Raw genomic sequence first — 11,050 nt, 5'->3', positions numbered from 1 at the left:
ATGAGCACCCGGGGCTTGCTGCAGTCCGTCAGTCTGTCTGTCCGTCCACTCACCCCGCTGTCGGGGCAAGGGGCTGCCACAGCCGGGCGGTACGGGGGGATGTGGCATCGCCAAAGCCGGTGCACATGCAGGCACGGCTGGGTGTGCCTCCGGCTGGATGCTCCCAGTGCTGGAGCCGTGGCTGGCGAGCCCGGGGCGTTGCAGTGGGTGCCAGCAGGCACCCTGCCATGTCACCTCCTTTCCGAGGAAAGCATTGCTGGAATTCCTGCTGTGCCCCAGCGCCTCTGCCCGGGGCCGGGAGCCCACACCCATGGCGGGCAGCACTGGGAGACGGCGTGTCCCCACCCATGTGTGCTGGCTGCCCTTCTGCCACCCCGCAGCCGTGAGGGCACCAGGAGCGTCCCCGCGGTCCCCGGCCAGCGCGGTCCCCTCCAGCAGTGGCATCCGTCTGCCTGCCCGGTCCCACGCCGGGGCAGCTGGGGGACAGTTGGGATGGGGCAGCTAGAGACACTGGCTGTGTCCCCGCTCCAGGAAGTGGGGACACCTCGTGCACGGGGACTGTCCCCAGGCATCGCAGCAGCACGGCCCTTGCCCAACACCTCTCCACCTTGGGGAAAGCCAAGACCCCCGCGCACCGGGGCTGCTGTGGTCCTCCTCTGATCCCCCGGCAGGGCTGGGGCTTTGCCTCGCTGCCTCCTCCCTTATCTCGGTCCTGTTGGCTGGCTGGCCATGCCTTCACAGATTGCAGTCCTGTTTCTGCACCGCTGTCCCCTAAAACTGTCTCCACACTCATTTTTTTTTCTGAACACACACGTCTACATTGGACAGCAGCCAAAGGGGGCCAGGTCTGGAAACGGGCCCGAGAGCCTGTGCCAGGGCATGTCCCTCGACCACGCACGGAGGAGCCTTGCAAATGCCCCGCATGCGGGTCAGAGCCCCTCGCCGCTGGCACTGCTGGCAGCCCCCCGAGAGCAGTGCCAAGCCCCACCACTCTCCGTGGAGCAGAGCATCCGCCAACACGTCCCGGGATGGTCCGTGCTGCGCTGCCAGCGTGGGCTGGGACCGCCGACATGAGTTGCGTTGCACATTCTTCTGCCTATGGAAACCTCGTCCGCCACTCCCAGCTGGGGGAACACACCCGGCACCACTGGCACCACCGGCCTGCGCCAGCCGCATCCACAGCCCCAGGCAATGACTCTGGCCTGGGAAGCAAAGACAACGTGTGCGGGGTGGCTGGGGCGCACACGCAAACTGCAAAGTGTTTGCACGGCCACACAAACACCGGCAATGCAGCTTCATCAGGGCTGGACCCAGGGATGGGGATGACAGGATGGACAGACACAGACCCGGAGCACGCGGGCTGGGGGCACAGGGTCCGAGCGAGACTGCACCATCCTCGGGGAGATGTGGCGCAGAGGGGGACGTCCTGGGAGAACCTCCACAGCTCGCAGCCTGTGCCAGGGCTGGCAGAGGAGCACCACACGGCTGCAAGCACACGGCGTTGCTCCTGGGGCAGCGAGCGAGCAGGCGGCGGCGGGACAGCGGGGCTGGCGGCTCAGCCCCAAACGGGCGCCATCAGGGCTGGGCGCTTGGACCAAGCCCCCACAGCCGTGCCGTCCGGTGGAGCCAGGTCGCGCGGGGCTCTGCTCAGGTGGCGGAGCAGACCTCCCGCTGGCGGGTGCCCCGCGGAGCCAGCTGGCCCCTGCCGCAGGGAGGGGAGGCGGGTGCCTCCCTGTTGCCCAACCGCCACAGCACTTGCCCCGGCTGTGGGAACCCTGGGAGCGGGGCCTGCCCCACCTGACGGGCCCACCCCGCGTGTCCCACACACCCGCCCCAGCCCCAGACTGGAGCCACGCACCAGCGGCAGTTGCTTCATCCCACCCAACAGAGCCCAGCCGCGCTGCGGGGGGTGAAGGGCCATGCTCCGGGCCTGGGCGCTGGCAAAGGGGAGCGCTCTCAGACGTCGTCCCCCTCCCAGACACCTCCCGTCCCCTCTCCAGGGGCAGAGCAGGGTGTGAACCCCAAGGGTCCCAGCCGGCTGAGCGACGCCCAGCCCGTGCCGGGGCAGCTCCTCCAGCCCCGGGGCGCACAGCCCCAGCTCCTGCCGCTCTGCTCCTGGCTCTCCTGCTCCCGGCGCAGCGGTGTCCCCAGGCTGCTCTGGCTCCCACCTGCAGACACGGGGCTCTCCTGCCTGCAGTTCGCACCCACAGCCCACGCAAAGCCCTCACCCAGTGCCCGGGGTACGGTGCTGCTGGGCAAGGCGTGAGACCCCGCAGTCCAGAGCCCTCCAGGCCGCCATCCTGCCTGTGCAAAGCCACCATCTGGGCACGGGGTCGGGACGCCTGCGGGGCTGAAGGCAGTGGCGCGGTGGCGATGGAAGCTGGCAGGGCCGGAGGCTTTGGTGCCGCGCAGATCGGTGTCGGCATGCCCGCTCTGCTCTTGGGCTGGGGCCAGCACGCGTATGAGCACACACGTGTGAGCGCGCAGAGCCACTTGCGTGGCAGATGTGTGTGCACAGCTGTGCCTGTGTGTGAGCACCTGCATTCACCTGTGCGAGAGTGTTTGTGTGTGTGGGCACAGGTATCGGGCAGCAAAGCCCCAGCGGGCATCTCCTAGTGCTGAGCTCAGCGCCTGGCCCGAGCCCCGGCGTGGTTCGTCCCAGCCAGCGATGGGCTGTGCTCCCGCACCGCCCTGCCCCTTCCTCGGCTCACGCCCGGAGGGATGGGGAGCGTGGTGACTCGCTCCCAGGCTGGCCCGTCCTCCTCGTGCTGCCGCTGCCATCCTGCCGGTGCCACCAGCGGTGCTCGGGACCCCCAGAGCCCCTGGAGCCGTGGGGCCAGCCAGCCCCTTTGCTGCTGGCTCGGGGCACAGCTGGGCCGGCTGGGGCAGAGGCCGGACCTCGGGGCGTCCGTGGGCCCAGACCGCTGGCGGCTGGGACAGACAAACACGGTGCAGGGGGACGCGCAGCCTGGTGATGCCAGGCAGCGTGGGCGAGCACGGGGGGCTGCCCCACGTTGGGGGCTGCGCTAGAGGCGTTGGATGGCGTGTCCCAGCAGGAAGGGAGCCCGGCTGGCGGCAGCGTGGTTTGCGGTGGGGAGAGCAGCAGCCCCTGGGCCCGGTGACGGCCGTGTGCGGTGATGGCCGCGAGCCCCTTGTCTGGGACCCATCGCTGCTCTCTGCCAGCTCAACCCAAACCCCCGCTGCTCCCTCTCGGGCTCAGCACCCTTCCTGCAGCTTCTGCCGGTGGCCAGGCAAGGCTGGCTCTGGCGGTGCAACCCGTGACGCCCGGCTTGGTTGGCCATCCCCACTGACCCACCCACGTGGGGCTTCCCACTGTGGGATGACTCCTGCACCACCGAGCAACCGCATCCCAATGCCTGCGCCTCTGGGCTTTCCCCTTCCCCGCAGGAACCAGCCCCGCTGTTGGCAGCCTCCTGCTTCCTGCTGTTGGCACCGGCACAGCAGGGGTGTCACCGAGGCTCTCGGGAGCCTGAAGCCACCTCCAGCCCAAGCCACGGCCGCCCACGGGCAGGGGAGAGGTGCCCAGGCTGGTCTGCTCCCTGTCTTTGTACGTAGCTGAGATGCTTTAGTTAAGACATGTGGTTAGTTCGAATGCATACGCAGGAATTGCAACCACACATTACTGCTAATTACTGTAACCAGACCCTTTCCTCTGCCTTGGGCAGCGTGCCCAAAAAGGCAAAAGCAAAACAGCGTCAGCAGGCCTAGCACAGAACAACCCAGCACGGCCCAGCACAGTGCGCTGGTTCCTGCGTGAGCAGCCGCGCTGCCCGGGGCAGGGGCCCGAGGGCCCCCTCCTGCCTGTCCCTGCAGCAAGGCAGGGAGACAGAGCCCCATCAGCCACCCCTGCCAGGCTCCCCGGTCACGAGCCGGCCGTGCCCGTGCCCGGCCCCGCTGCGGCCCCGGGGCCGTCCTCGCTCCCGGCACGGGCTGGCAGGGCCCCGGGGAGGCTGCAGCGGGGCACTGCTGGCCCGGACCCCGCCGGAGGGTGAGCGGGTCAGCGCCTCCGCAGCCTCGCTGGCGGGAAGCTCTGGGGTGACGGCACCGCTCCAGCACGCTGGTGCCGAGCCCCCTGCGGCAGCAGCCACGCTCGTCCCTGTTTGCCTTTGGATTAAGGCTCCTCAGCACCTTCCGGGAAAAACACCTCTGTGACAACCGTTGGCAATGCCTGCGCAGCCATCGGAAACCCACGCTGGTTGCTGGGACACAACCTCCTCTCCGTGTGCCACAGGAACAGGGACGGGTACGGCGGCAGCTGCCAGCCCTGCCAGGGCGGACGCAGCCCCTGCCCCTCTCACTGGCCCCACTGATGCTGCCCCTGTTTGGACGTCGCCCCACAGGTCCAGGGCATCATCCGGGCCAGCCTCTCTCTTGGCTCCGCAGCTCTGGGGTGACACCTTCCTGAGGGTCCCTCTGCCCTCCCAGGACCACCCAGAGGGTTTGGCCATGCTGGTCCCAGGGCAATGCCCCTCTACATGGGGCGCACCACCGCTGCGGGGGTTAGCCGCACCTGCAGCAGGAGCCGGGGCTGTGTGCCCGCCGTGCCACGCCGCAGGCTCGCCCGGCCAGCCCTATGCCTGGATACCGGCAGCTCTCCAGACAACACACTCCCACGCACCATAAACATCTTGCCCAAGCAGTGCGCATCCCTTCCTCAGCACATTGCCCCGCAGGGCTGGTACCGGGAGGGGGCTGCAGCGTGACCACGCCGCACCCGGTGGGCTCAAAGGTCCCCTCCCCATCTGCGGTGCCCGCCGCTCTTTTGGGGCCCACTGAGAGCCCGTGGCACCGGGGCGAGGACAGGGGGTGCTCGGGGTGGGGCGGGGAGCTGGTTGCGGGACTGGGTGCGGGGTCCGGGGAGAGGGCGTGGGGCTGGTGACAAAGGCAGGGATGTTTGGGTGACTCAGGTGGCAATGGGTTGGCTTGGGCATGGTTTTGGGCAATTCAGGCTCCACATGCACATCCAGGCATGTGGGCAAGGCTGGGGGGAGCAGGGAAGGGTCCCCCTCTCCACCCAGCTGCCATGGTGCCCACGGCTGGAAGTCTGGGGTCTCTCAGCCCTGCAGCTGCAGCCCAGGGTCCGGCCAAATGGACACGGTGCCGCGGCCGAGTCAACGGGAAACAGACACGCAGCAGGCTTGGGTGGCAAAGGCTGCGGGGGCCACCGTGGGAGAGGAGCTGGGTGGGGGCCACCACCAGGACGAGACGCAGGAGCATTTCTGGGGCTGCTGGTGCAGGGGGTGGTTATGGGGCGATGGGGAGAAGGATGAGAGGCTGCTGGGGATGAGAGCAGCGCAGGCACGCTGGCCCCGTGGAGGTCTCTCCCCACGTTCTCTCGCCGCCTTTGCAGAGGGCACTGCCCAAGCGCATGGCTGCCTGCCGGGACAGGGCCACCTGCCCACGCTGCAGCCGCTTCAGGGCGGGCGAGCCCCTTGCCCCTGCTCACAGCCCTGCCCTGCGCAGGGGCCGAGTGCAGCAGGACCCCCTGCAAGGGGGCAGCCGGAGGGAGCCGCGGGGAGGGCTGGCCCGCGTGTTTCTGGCAGGGCTGGGCCGGTGTGTCATCCCCAAGGGCGGGGAAGGGCAAGGTTTTAAACGTGCTCTGGTCCCAGGCAGGAAGCAGCGGCGAAGCAGCGGGACTGCGGGCACCTGCCAGGTGAGCCCGTACTGCGACCACTGCGGGCAGGTAGGAGGTCCAGCGGAGAGGGGCCTGGCTGGGTGTCACGGGGCCGTGCCGGGAGGCCACGGCAGACGGAGGCGCTTGCGCAGGTCCCGGGTATGCGAGGAATGCGGCATTGCCCGCGCCCACAGGTCTGGTTGGGCTGCAGCCAGGTGCTGGGGTGGGACGGCGGGCGTGGGGCAACAGCCGCACGGTGCTGTGGCACGCTGGGCACCGCCGACCCCCGCGGCCGAGCACAGCGGGAGGATGCTGGTCCCTGATCCCAGCATGCCTGGGGAGTGGGACAGGAGGTGACGACTGCCCAGGCAGGACAGCTCCCAGGGAAAAGCCTGGGCTGCCTCGGGACTCCAATGGGCGCAGCGGGGCTCAGTGGGGCCGTGGGTGCCGAGGAAGGGGCAGGCAGTGCGGCAGGGCACACGGGGGACCGGCAGCACCGTTCCACAGTACCCAGTGAGGTGGGTACGCGGTGCTGTGGGATTGCCCCCCGTGGGCAGGGTGCGCCCCCATCCCACAGCCGCAGCGGAGGAGCAGCCCTACTCCAGCGCCTAACGGGGCAGGTCAGTAGGCAGGAGCCTGTCTGCCACCGGCCATCGGTGGGACCCAGGCACCGTGTCCCCCTGCTCCGCGGCAGCCGGGCAGGCGACACTGCCCAGGAAGGAGTGCTGGGCTTCACCCCCTGCCCTGCTCAGAGCAAGCCCCCCCCCAAAGTGCCCCAGCTACCCTGCCTGTCCCTAACACCCTTCTGTCACTGCCCCAGCCAACTTCTCTACTGCTCTCCCTCCCCCTGAAACACCCCCAGCTTCAGCCTGTCCCACCAGAGATGACCCCACAGACCTCCCCCGGCCCCGCCAGGCTCCCACCCATAGCCCCAGCCCGTCCCCAACGCTCTGCGGCCCTTCCCCAGCAGACATCTCCTCCGCCACCCTCTCCCTGAAACCATGCCACCCACTCCACCAGTAAAACCTGTCCCTTCTCCCAGTCCCTCCCCACGGCCCCCAGCAGCCTCTCCCTCCCCAGCCAGTGCCGGCCTGCTGGTGCACCCTGCAGGTGCAGACATGTGGGGTCGTCCCCCATGCAGACACGTGGGGCAGGCACAGCTGCAATGCTCGCCCGTGCACGGGGCGTACAAGAGCCTCCTGTGGTGACTCACGCGGGCAGGGAGGTGTGTGCAGACTCGCGGCGCCAGTGGGTGCAAAGGGGCTGTGCATGCGTGCATGCAGTGCCATCCAGAGCCGTGGCTCATGCCAGCCCCAGCGCATTTCCTGCTGATGCAGCCAGAAGCGAAAGGCGCGGAGCAGCAATCGCTGCTGCCAGGGAGAGCTGCCCGCATCGGGAAGAGACCGTGGCCCCAGGGAGGGCTGCAGGTGCCAGCGCCTGAACCTCCGCCAGGAATCTCCCTGGCTTTGTAGGCAGAGTCGGTTACTAAAAGTTTCCATGGGGCTGACGCCTTCTGACTAAAGGGAGAAGAGTCCTTTCTCTGCCTGCACGCCCGCTGCCTCCTCCCCTGCCCATGAAGGGCAGGGGGCTCCACCTCAGCCCCAGGGGGTTCCTGCCCCTGGCCCCCCGGCCCGGCTGGGAATTGGGGTTTCAAGCTGCCGCAGTGTTACGGGTGGCAGTGCCCAAATCCCCTCTGCGCTCTGGTGCCAGTGGCTGACTTGTGTCTGGAACGTGTGGGGATCTGCCTGGGGCTCTCCAGATACCACAGCCACACCGGCGCTGCCCACCCCGAGCCCAGCTCGTCCCACGCGCAGCACAGCCCGCGCCATCTAACCCGGTATCTCAGGGCTGTGGGGCTGGGAGCAGCTTTCCCAGCCCTGCAAGGCGGCACGGTCCCAGGACCGGGGTGGGCAGAGCCGGCGGTGAGGTGCCGCCAGCCCCCTCGTGTTTCGTGCGTGTGGCGCCAGGCACGGGGCTGCCCAGCACCGGCACGCGCGGGCGCGTTCACCCAGCATGAGCCTCCGGGATGGAGGAGCCAGCCCTGCAAGGCAGGGGACCCCCCTGCTCCCAGCCCACAGCCCACAGCACAGGGCAGAGCGACTCCCCCCACTCTCAGCCAGCAAGACAGGCCCCTCGCTCTCCCCCACAGCAGCCCCCCCACCAGGCGGAGACCCTCCCGAGTCCCGACTCTGCTCTCCTCCTCTCCTCACCCAGCGTGGCTCAGGATAGCCCTTCCCAGAGGCAGGAGCAGCGCCCCACGGCCATCCCACCCGCTGTCCCCACCCCTTGGCACCAGAGCCAGGTGCAGTCCTGAACCTGCAAACACAAACAGCATTGCCTGGGCAGATCCAAGCCCGCACGCAGCCGCGCTCGCACTGACGTCATGGGCGGACGGAGCTGGCGCCTGTTAGGGCCTGGCTGCCCCTGGGATGGGCAGCGAGCCTGGAGCACAGCTGGGACAGAGGAGCCCTTTTGAGGAGAAGGTGCTGGCCTGGACAGGGGGGCGCGGGACGAGCTGGACTGGGCGCACGGGGATGGAGCCGGCTGCGCAGAGCCCCGTTGGAGAGACTGGTCCCGCGGTGAGCAGGGCCCCAGACACAGCACCCACCGGCACCAGCACGCTGCTCTGCGCTCCCTACTGTATTTGCACTGGTGGCGCGGGGAAGGACGTGGGTCTGTGAGCCCCAGGCATGATCTACGCCCCAGCGCCGGTGAGGGCAGAAAGATTCGGCTGGTCCGCACCATCCCCGCTCAGTGCGACCACCGCAGGAGGGTCAGCGTGGTGCCGGCTCTCCCTGGGGCTGCCGTGCCAGCGCCCTTCCCCTCCACCTCCACCCAGAGCGGCGCATACCACAGGGTAGCCCTGCTCTGGCTGTGTCCTTGCAGCTGGCTCCAGAGATGCTGGCAGGCAGCACCGCGACCCAGCCGGCTCAGCTGCGGGGGCTCAGGCAAGCGGGTCTCCTCGGCCTGCCACAGCGCTCCTGCTTGGTCTCACCTGCCTCCGTAGGGCCAGTCCAGCCCCGGCACACCCCACTCTGCACTGGAGCCAGGGGCTCTGCGTTAAGGGATGGGACTCATAAGGGCACAGGAGCCGTCTCTGCGGCCCCGGCGTAGGAGGGCCAGCCCCCTCTCTCCTCAAACCTGCTTCAACCCCGCAGCCTCCCGCTGCAGGACCAGCTTCCAGCCGGAGGACTGAAGGGTGCCAGGCACAGATGCCCCGCTGTGCAAGGCTGCGGACAGGGAGGCTCCTCTGCAGCAGCGTGTGCCGCAGCCATAGCCCGGAGGCTGTGGCTGACCACGGCTCCCGGCCCTCTGCATGGCCTGTACCCAGCCACAAGCGCCCTCCTCCAGCCTTCTGGTGTGCACAGCCCAGCACTCGATGGCCTCATACTCCCTCCGGCACCATAACCTGACTGTATAATGGCTGTATTCTGGTTGATCCCAGTGTGCCAGGAGCTTTTCAAACATGAGTGCAGCTATGCAGAGCCGTGCGCTCCTCGTGTGGCCTGCTGCACCCACCCGCTTCGCCTTCTGCTGTCCCCCCTTCCCATGCTTTCTGAGCAATGCAAGGTCGGCATATACCCCAGCTCCGTGCAGCAGTGGGCACCAGGGAAAGGGCCTCTGGGCTTCTTCTGGGTGCGCGGCAGCTCCAGCCCCTGCTCCCAGCCTCTGCCTGACCAGTGCTGCTGTGGAGAGTGTGCCAGGGGACCAGGCTGACGCCCTGTCCCTGGCAGAGGGGAGCAGCCTTTCCGTGCTGGCTTGGGGTTTGCTCATCCCTGTGCCAGTGTCAGCAGCAGCCCGAGCGAGTGCCGGTACTCCCTGGGGGCTGCTGCTTTTGGCTGGTGCTTTGCCTCAAGCCCAGCTGCCCTCCAGTCCTTTGAAGCACTGCACAAGGCTTCTGTGCAGAGACAAGCCCTCCACAGACTGGTGGTCAAATGCATGTGACAGCTTGTGGGGCTTTGCTCCTCACAGGAGCCAGGCCTGCCTCAGCCCAGTGCTCCACAGGTCCTACTGCTGCTTCTGCTCCAGTCCCTCATCTACCGCCTAGTAGATGAGGGAAAGGCTGTGGATGTTGTCTATCTGGACTTCAGTAAAGCCTTTGACACCATTTCCCACAGCATTCTCCTGGAGAAACTGGCTGCTCATGGCTTGGACGGGTGGACTCTTCGCTGGGTAAAGAACTGGCTGGATGACCGGGCCCAAAGAGTGGTGGGGAATGGAGCTAAATCCAGTTGGTGGCCGCTCACAAGCGGTGTTCCCCAGGGCTCAGTACTGGGGCCAGTTCTGTTTAATATCTTTATCAATGATCTGGACGAAGGGATCGAGTGCACCCTCAGTCAGTTTGAGGATGACACCAAGTTGTGCGGGAGTGTTGATCTGCTGGAGGGTAGGAAGGCTCTGCAGAGGGACCTGGACAGGCTGGGTCGATGGGCCAAGGCCAACTGTATGAGGTTCAACAAGGCCAAGTGCAAGGTCCTGCACTTGGGCCACAGCAACCCCATGCAACGCTACAGGCTTGGGGAAGAGTGGCTGGAAAGCTGCCTGGTGGACAAGGACCTGGGGGTGTTGGTCGACAGCCGGCTGAATATGAGCCAGCAGTGTGCCCAGGTGGCCAAGAAGGCCAACAGCATCCTGGCTTGTATCAGCACTAGCGTGGCCAGCAGGACTAGGGAGGTGATCGTGCCCCTATACTCGGCACTGGTGAGGCCGCACCTCGAATGCTGTGTTCAGTGTTGGGCCCCCCACCACAAGAGAGACATTGAGGGGCTGGAGCGTGTCCAGAGAAGGGCAACGGAGCTGGGGAAGGGTCTGGAGCACAAGGCTGATGGGGAGCGGCTGAGGAACCTGGGGTTGTTCAGCCTGGAGAAAAGGAGGCTGAGGGGAGACCTCATCGCTCTCTACAACTGCCTGAAAGGAGGGGGTAGAGAGGTGGGGTCGGGCTCTTCTCCCAGGTAACAAGTGATAGGACAAGAGGAAATGGCCTCAAGTTGCACCAGGGGAGGTTTAGACTGGATATGAGGAAATTTTTAACCCTTCACTGAAAGGGTTATCAAGCCTTGGAACAGGCTGCCCAGGGAAGTGGTTGAGTCGCCACCCCTGGAGGCATTTAAAAGACGTTTGGATGAGGTGCTTAGGGACATGGTGTAGTGGTGGTCTTGGTAGTGTTAGGTTTACAGTTGGACTCGATGGTCTTAAAGGTCTTTTCCAACCTATACGATTCTGTGATTCTGTGATTCTCTCTCACACTGAGACGTCCTGGTGCACATGGTGCACATGTCCTGGTGCACATGTCCTGGTGCAAGTCTAGCTCAGAAAACAGAGGGGGCTTGCCTCTGGCAGGTCTGGCTCAGCACGTCAGGGACAGGGACAAGCACACTGCCCTGAACATGCTTAGCCTTTGGCTGTTACTTCCTC

Source organism: Mycteria americana, unplaced genomic scaffold (genome assembly GCF_035582795.1).
Source record: "Mycteria americana isolate JAX WOST 10 ecotype Jacksonville Zoo and Gardens unplaced genomic scaffold, USCA_MyAme_1.0 Scaffold_53, whole genome shotgun sequence".
In the NCBI taxonomy this organism is placed as follows: domain Eukaryota; kingdom Metazoa; phylum Chordata; class Aves; order Ciconiiformes; family Ciconiidae; genus Mycteria; species Mycteria americana.
This window is presented reverse-complemented; position numbering follows the sequence as displayed.